The following is a 7401-nucleotide window of genomic DNA, read 5'->3' as shown; positions in this document are numbered from 1 at the left end:
GATTATTGGTATTTTAATTATTAAGAAGGTTGATGATGAATGTGAGAGTTATTGTTGTCGATGGAGGTTTGTGATATGGTTGATGATTATGAATTCATATTGATGTTGTTGGAAAGTGGAGATGATTGTTTAAGAGTTGATAAATTGAGATATTGAATGATGAGATTGTTATGGTTGTTGAGGATTGGAAAGTGGTATTAAGGAAATTGGATGTGATGATAGATTGAATTTAGAGTTGGATGAGGTAAGTATTAAATGGTTTATATGCTTGAAGGGTTGAAGTGGTTGAGAAAGATTTGGTATGGACCTTGATTTTGTTGTGGTATTGTATGAGGTATGATTGGTTTGGCTTTGAATTGTGAATTTTGGATCATGGTTGAGTTGTGGTGAAAATGTTGGGTGAATTAAGTGTGGAATTGATGGAAGTGTAATGGAATGGTAAGATGTTGTATGTGGTAATGGTTTGGTGATTAGACAGGTTTGGTTTGGTTTTGATTTGAGAATTGGTTGAATTGGAGTTTGTGAACTTTTGGTTAAAAATGGATTTTTGGTGAACTTGGTATGATCATAACTTTTTCCTCAGTTTTCAAAATTAATTGAAAATTGTTTAGAATTAAAGATCTTTGAAAACCCTTTAAATCAATATAAAATTTGTGAAAATTAAAATTTTGTAGAGGAAGTTATGATCATTCAAAGTTGGTGTTGAAAATCTGAAATTCTGCAAAGTTGCAGAATTTCAGGATTTTCTGATATGTGCACACGCACAGCCTTGTGCGCACGCACAACCCTGCGAAAATTCTATTCTATGCGGACGCACAGACCTATGCGTTCGCACAGGCGGGGGAAAGGGCTCTGGTGACAGCGCTAGCATAGGTTGTGCGCGCGCACATCAATGAAGGATTACGACCTGTACGGATGCACAGCCCTGTGCGCACGCACAAGTCGGGAAGGGTCGTCTGTTGGAAGCGCTCGCACAGCTTGTGCGAGTGAACAGGCTTGTATATTTTAGTACCTGTGCGTACGCACACCCCTATGCGTACGCACACCTTTAAAATCCTCCTGGGTGTGTGCACGCACACCCCTGTGCGGACGCACATGTCTTGTTTCATAATTTTTAACTTTGTTTTCAACTGTTTCACCTTCCCGACAAGGTTGTAAGCTTCTATAACACCATTTTAAGATTCCTGGGCTTGTTTTTGGGCGTTGGATCATGGGAAAGGTCTTAGGAGAATTTATTTAGGTTTTACTTTGAAAAGTTAGCAAACAGAGGTTTAGGTTTCTGGTGTAGTGAGGAGGAGTTGGTTGAGAGAGTAGGAAGAGTGGTGAATATGGCGATTGCTGATAACGAATTTGAGAAATTGATGAACTAAGAGTTCGGAATGGAATTTATGACTTGATGTTGGTTGTGAGGAGTATGAGTGGAAACGTTAAGAGGAGTGGCCTCTGAGATTGAATATGTAATTACAATTTGTATTGTTCACCGTCGTAGGGGCTGTGGCAGTATCCCGCCTACGTTTGGATGTGAGAGTTGAAGCTAGGCTTCTCACTCATACTTTTTGCAACAAGAGGAAGGTGGTAGGGCACGCTCCCTCGGAATGTTTCCCTCTGAAAGGAGAAGGTGGTAGGGCACTTATCCCTCGGAATTATTCCTCCTAAAAATGCAACTTCTCTCTGATTGCAAGGTGGTAGGGCATTAACCCACAGAATCATGCGACAACTAGAGGAAGGTGGTAGGGCACGCTCCCTCGGAATATTTCCCTCTGAAAGGAGAAGGTGGTAGGGCACTCTCCCTTGGAATTTTGCTCCTTATGCGCAATAGAGAGACTAATTCGGGAGTTGTCGACCGGATTTGCTGTCGGGTTTGGCATAATAACCGACATGTGATATCACAGCCAATAGGGAAGACATTCATCATGTGCATCTTCTATATGCTTGCTTGCTTTGTTTACTTGAGTTTGCCTAATTGTATAACATGCCTATCTGCTTCTTGAACTACTTGTTGTTTATGAATATTATTTGTGTTTTACTTGTTTGTATTAATTGTGATTGTCTGGTGCTGAGGAGGTTAGGTAGGCGGTGGCGATGGGATCGCACGGAGGTTAGGTTGGCGAGGGCTGTGGGATACAGCGGTGTGATTAATGTTAGTTAGAAATCTCCTAAGTTTAGTTAACCCGGTTTATGGTTTAAGTTCTTTATCTATTTACTTTGTTTTATTTTGTTCTAAGCTTGAATGTCTGTATGAGATTGAAGTTCTAGGATTGCCTTCGGCGTCCCGGAGCCTTATATCTTACATCATTGGGCATTGTTACCATACTGAGAACCTCCGGTTCTCATTCCATACGTTGTTGTTGTCTTTCAGATGCAGGTCGCAACCCACCACAATGAGTTGGGTGATGGTAGCAGAGCGGAGGATCTTATTCTATTTTGTTGTCATCTTGGTTATTTTTAACTTGTACTCTCACTTTTGTATTTTGTTTTGCCTAGAGGCTTTTATTTGAGAGAACAAAATTTGTATAAGCTATTTTTACTGTCTGGTTTCATGTATGATCTGTATATGGCTAGCCGGCTTAAATTCTGCGAGTCGTGGCTAGATTCTTATGATATTATACTATTATATTTTGATACATCTTATCTGTATCTTGTATCTTAAGGTAGTAGCTTCGCTAGTACGTTATGTGCTTTTTAAATCCTGTTTTTGAGTTATATCCTTCCTCAGGCTTCTAGATTATGTTATTTCTTTCTATATAAATATGTATGAGCTTTAGAATTGTCGTAACCTTTGGTTAAGCTTTGCTTTACGGCTAGAGGTAAGGCTTTGGTTAATTAGGGTGTTACATTTAGTGGTATCAGAGCAGTTCGTCCTTGTGAGCCTGAGGGATGCACCGATTGTGCTTCGTTGCATACTCTGTGTGTCTTTTTCTTTGATGCTATTAGGTTATCTACTTGATATTGTATAGCATGCTTGTTTGTGAGTGCCTGTTTGGGATAATGGAAGCACTAGGCTTTTGATATTGAGACTGATCACCTTGATATCGATTGTTTGGTGTAGACAGAAACCCTAATGGCTACTTGATAAACCTATATTTTATGATATATTTTGTGCCCAAATTAAGTGATTTATTCAATCATTCACTCACTTATTCATGTTAATTGCATGGGTTTACTTTCCCTTCCTTATTATGTGATATATGTGAAAAACATGTTTCCTATGCTTTAAGAATAATTATTTTAATTACCCTTTATTACCATTCGATGCCGTGATTTGTGTATTGAGTAGTTTCAGATCTTCTAAGGCAGGAATGACTTAAAGGATGGAAAGGAAACATACAAAAATGGAAGGAAAGCACAAAATGGAGTTTTTGAAGAAACTGGCAACGACGCGAACGCGTGGGCGACGCGGCCGCATGCCTGGCGCGAAAAGACAGCGATGCGAACGCGTGACTGACGCGATCGTGCGCCACGAGCAAAACGCAGATGACGCGGATGCATGACCAAAGCGAACGCGTGATAAGGAAAACTCCAGATGATGCGACCGCGTGACCCACGCGGACGCGTGATAGAAGCCACACACCAGAAATTATAGAAAACGCCCCTAGCGATTTCTGAAGCCCTTTTTGGCCCAAATCCAAGTCCAGAAAGCACCAAATCAGAGGTTATAAAGTGGGGGAAGGCATCCATTCAAAAGAGAGTCTCCAATTATTCACTTTTCATGATTTAGAAGTAGTTTTTTTTGGAGAGAGGTTCTCTCCTCTCTTTCTTAGGATTAGGATTTAGGATTTTTCTCGCTTTCATGATTGCCCCTTTCTATCAGGTTCAACATTCCTTTTAATTAATTATTTTCTCAATTTAATTTATGAACTTTTCTATGTTACAGATTATTCTTTTAATTAATGTTATTTGAGGTATTTCAGTTTATGGTTGCTCTCTTTTATTTATGTTACTGTTACTTCCAATCTGAAGATATTTTTATTCGAGTAGATTCACTTTCCCCTTTTGGTCTTGGTTAAGAAATCAGTAACTCGGGAGTTATCAAACTCAACGTGATCGATAATTGTTATCTTTGCTAATTGAATTGAACTTCAATAATTCCAGTCCTTTCTTAGGAATTGACTAGAACCTGAAGATCAGACTAATTAATCCACTTGATCTTCCCTTGCTTTAGTAAAGGCTAACTAAGTGGGATTAAGACTCAATTCTCATAACCATTGATAAGGATAATTAGGATAGGACTTCCAATTTCTCATACCTTGCCAAAAGTGTGTTTTATAATTATTTATTTATTTTACTTGTCATTCAAATTACTTGTTCCTTACTTTCAAAACCCCCAATTTACAATCTTCATAACCAATAATAAGAACATACTTTCCTGCAGTTCCTTGAGAAGACGACTCGAGGTTTAAATACTTCGGTTATCAATTTATTTAAGGGTTTGTTACTTGTGACAACCAAAACGTTTGTAAGAAAAGACTTTTGTTGGTTTAGAAGCTATACCTACAACGAGGATTTATCTGCAAATTTCTAGACCACGCAAAAGTTCTCTCTTCAAAATGGCGCCGTTGCCGGGGAACTGTAAACGTGTGCCTTATTATTGGTTATTGTAAATATTTTATTTTGGCTGTTTATTTATTTTTATTTTTGCTTTTTAATTTTTATTAGCTACTATGAATTCTCACCCCTCTCGCTTTGAGTTTGGTTTTAATATTGTTGAAAGGAGCGAAAGCTATAACAGGAATATGCATCAAGGTCAGAAAAATCAAAGATGGATGGAGCCAAGAGGATTTGATCAACCTTTTAGGCGACAACACCCTCCAAGATATCATGGACAAAGACCATTCTACAATGCATACCAAGCTGATAGATATGGTGGACAACCTTGTAACCACCAACAAGCCCCACCCTGTGCCTATAGACCACCCTCTCAACGTAGCTTTGAACCGCCATACTCACAAGCGCCTTTTCACCATTCACCACTATATGATCCGTATTTACCCCAATCCCAATCCGATTACTCCCAAACACCACCACTTCCCTATGTACCATGTCCAAATCAATCACATCCAGAATCACAGGCTCGCCTCAAGGAAACAGTAGATCAACTTCAAAGAACCCTTCATCAACTGGAGCAAGCAATAAGTCAATTGTCTTCTAGGCATTCGGACATTCAAGGACCTCCCACAATCCCATGTGGACAATCTAATGAAGAGCGTAGCATGAACGAGATACTAGAAACTCCAGTGAACAGAACAGAGCATGACTTCGTATTGGAACAAGTAGAGGAAGTTGTCATTGTAGAAGAAGAAGAGTTGGTTGAAGACTTAGGAGATGCTGAACTTCCATGGGAATCCAGAGTTGTGGAGAATTCTGTCAAGGACGTTACAATTGATGCTAAGGAGGATAGTGCACAACCCCCAAGGCAAGTCTTTTATGAAGAACTAGACGGAATAATCCAAGAAGCAAATCTCCTTGATAAAGATAATCACAAGTCAAGTTCTCCTAGTAATGAACTTGCATCCGCCAGTGAGTTCTCTGAGATTGAAGAACCTTATCCAAGTGAATACGAAGAAGATGCGGAGGTAGATTTCTCTCAACCTCCAGCTTATGACTTGAGTGATGAGGAAGATATAGAAGACTTTGATCAGGACGATGTTGCATTTGAAGAATCCTGCAAGGAAGTGGAGAAATTCACAGAAGAGCACAAGGGAGTAGAACTTACAGAACTACTAGAAACACCTATCCCAAGGCCATTACCACCCAATACAAGCATCAAGTGGGTACAATCCTTAACCTTTAACTTTACTTTTCCACTTGAATATAGTTTGCTTGAAACAGATGGCCAGCTTAGAGCTCTCTGCGGATTTAAGTGTAAGAGGGAAATGGCTCGCACTTAGAGCTGGTGCACAAGGTTCAATAAGGTTCCATGCTTTAACTCGAAGTGCACAGATTGGTCTCATGTTCAATTGAATGGATCTCGGAAAATATTTGGTCACCATGGTGAGAATCTAATTTCTAAACCGCCCGGATGGAAAAATATAGGTCAAGACAAAGGCGGATTTAAAAGAAAAGTTTGGGATCCTGGAATCTATTCTGACATTCGCCACGCCAGGAGCCTGAGAATCTGTTTGAAGCTGTTCCGAAGCTTTTCATGCCTAGTTTGGGACCCCGGAGGCTGTTGGCATTCCAAGCATTGGTGGAGATTTTTGGATGAATTTAAGCACAAGCCATCATAACAGGAAGCTCACCATATGTCCAACTTAAGGACTTTAAATAAAAGTGCTAGGTGGGAGACAACCCACCATGGTATGGTCATTTCTTTTTCAGTTTTATTTCGTGTTATTTCTTTTTATTCTTTTTTTCAATTGAACCTGAATATTATTCATTAGCATTGCATACTGCATAATTGCACAATTGCATATATAAAAAAAAGGGCGTGTGACGCGACCGCATTGCTCATGCGATCGCGTCAGTTGCGAAAAACCACCTCCCACACGTCCGCGTCATTCACGCGGCCGCGTGATCTGGAGATCGGCGTAAAGATCCAATGCCCAGAAAGTTGAGCAAGAATCGTGTGGTTGTTGTGCATTTCGCACAAAACGACCCACGCGGTCGCGTCCCTGACGCGATCGCGTCACTTGCACAACACCCATGCCACGCGATAGCGTGAGCGACGCGTTTGCGTCGCGCGGATATCATAACACCCCAGTGGAGACAGAGAGTTGTGCTAAAACGACGCTGGAATTATGCGTCCAGCACAATTTCCAGTGACGCGATTGCGTGCCTCACGCGATTGCGTCATTCATCCTTTTACCCGCTCCATGCGATCGCGCCACCCATGCGACCGGGTCAACCCCCATTCCACCCCAGCCACGCGACCGCGTGCCCCACGCGATCACGTGGATTCAAATTCATTAACCCCCCCAGTGACGCGAAACCCTACCCTGTCGCGCCCCCTCCCCCCCCCCCCCCCAAACCCTTTCTTCTTCCTCTTCTCTGCAACCCCCGCTCTCTGCCCCTCGCCAACCCAACCACCTCCACCGGCCGCACCACCGTCGACCACCCAGCCACGACCGCGACGCCACCGCCCCCTTTCTTCCTTCCCTCTCTTTCTTCTCTTTCTCTTCTCTTCTTCCCTCCACCACCGCTGCCACCGCCGCGCCCAGCCACAGCCACCAAGCCACCATCACCGCCGCTCCACCCACCACCAACACCCTCACCCCTTCCCTTCCTTTCCCCTTAACACCTACCTCTCCCATTACCCCAAACAGCAACCCCTGCCACCGGATAGCCGTTCACCGCCGTGCCAACCGCCATCACCGCCGCGTCAGCCACCACCACAACCACCCCCCAGCCATCTCTTAGTCCCTTCGCTTAGTTCATACGCCTACCAGGTTCCGCCGAACGCCA

The sequence above is a fragment of the Arachis ipaensis genome, chromosome B1 (assembly GCF_059453495.1).
Source record: "Arachis ipaensis isolate K30076 ecotype BB chromosome B1, ASM5945349v1, whole genome shotgun sequence".
NCBI lineage: Eukaryota > Viridiplantae > Streptophyta > Magnoliopsida > Fabales > Fabaceae > Arachis > Arachis ipaensis.
Note: the sequence above shows the minus strand (reverse complement) of the source record.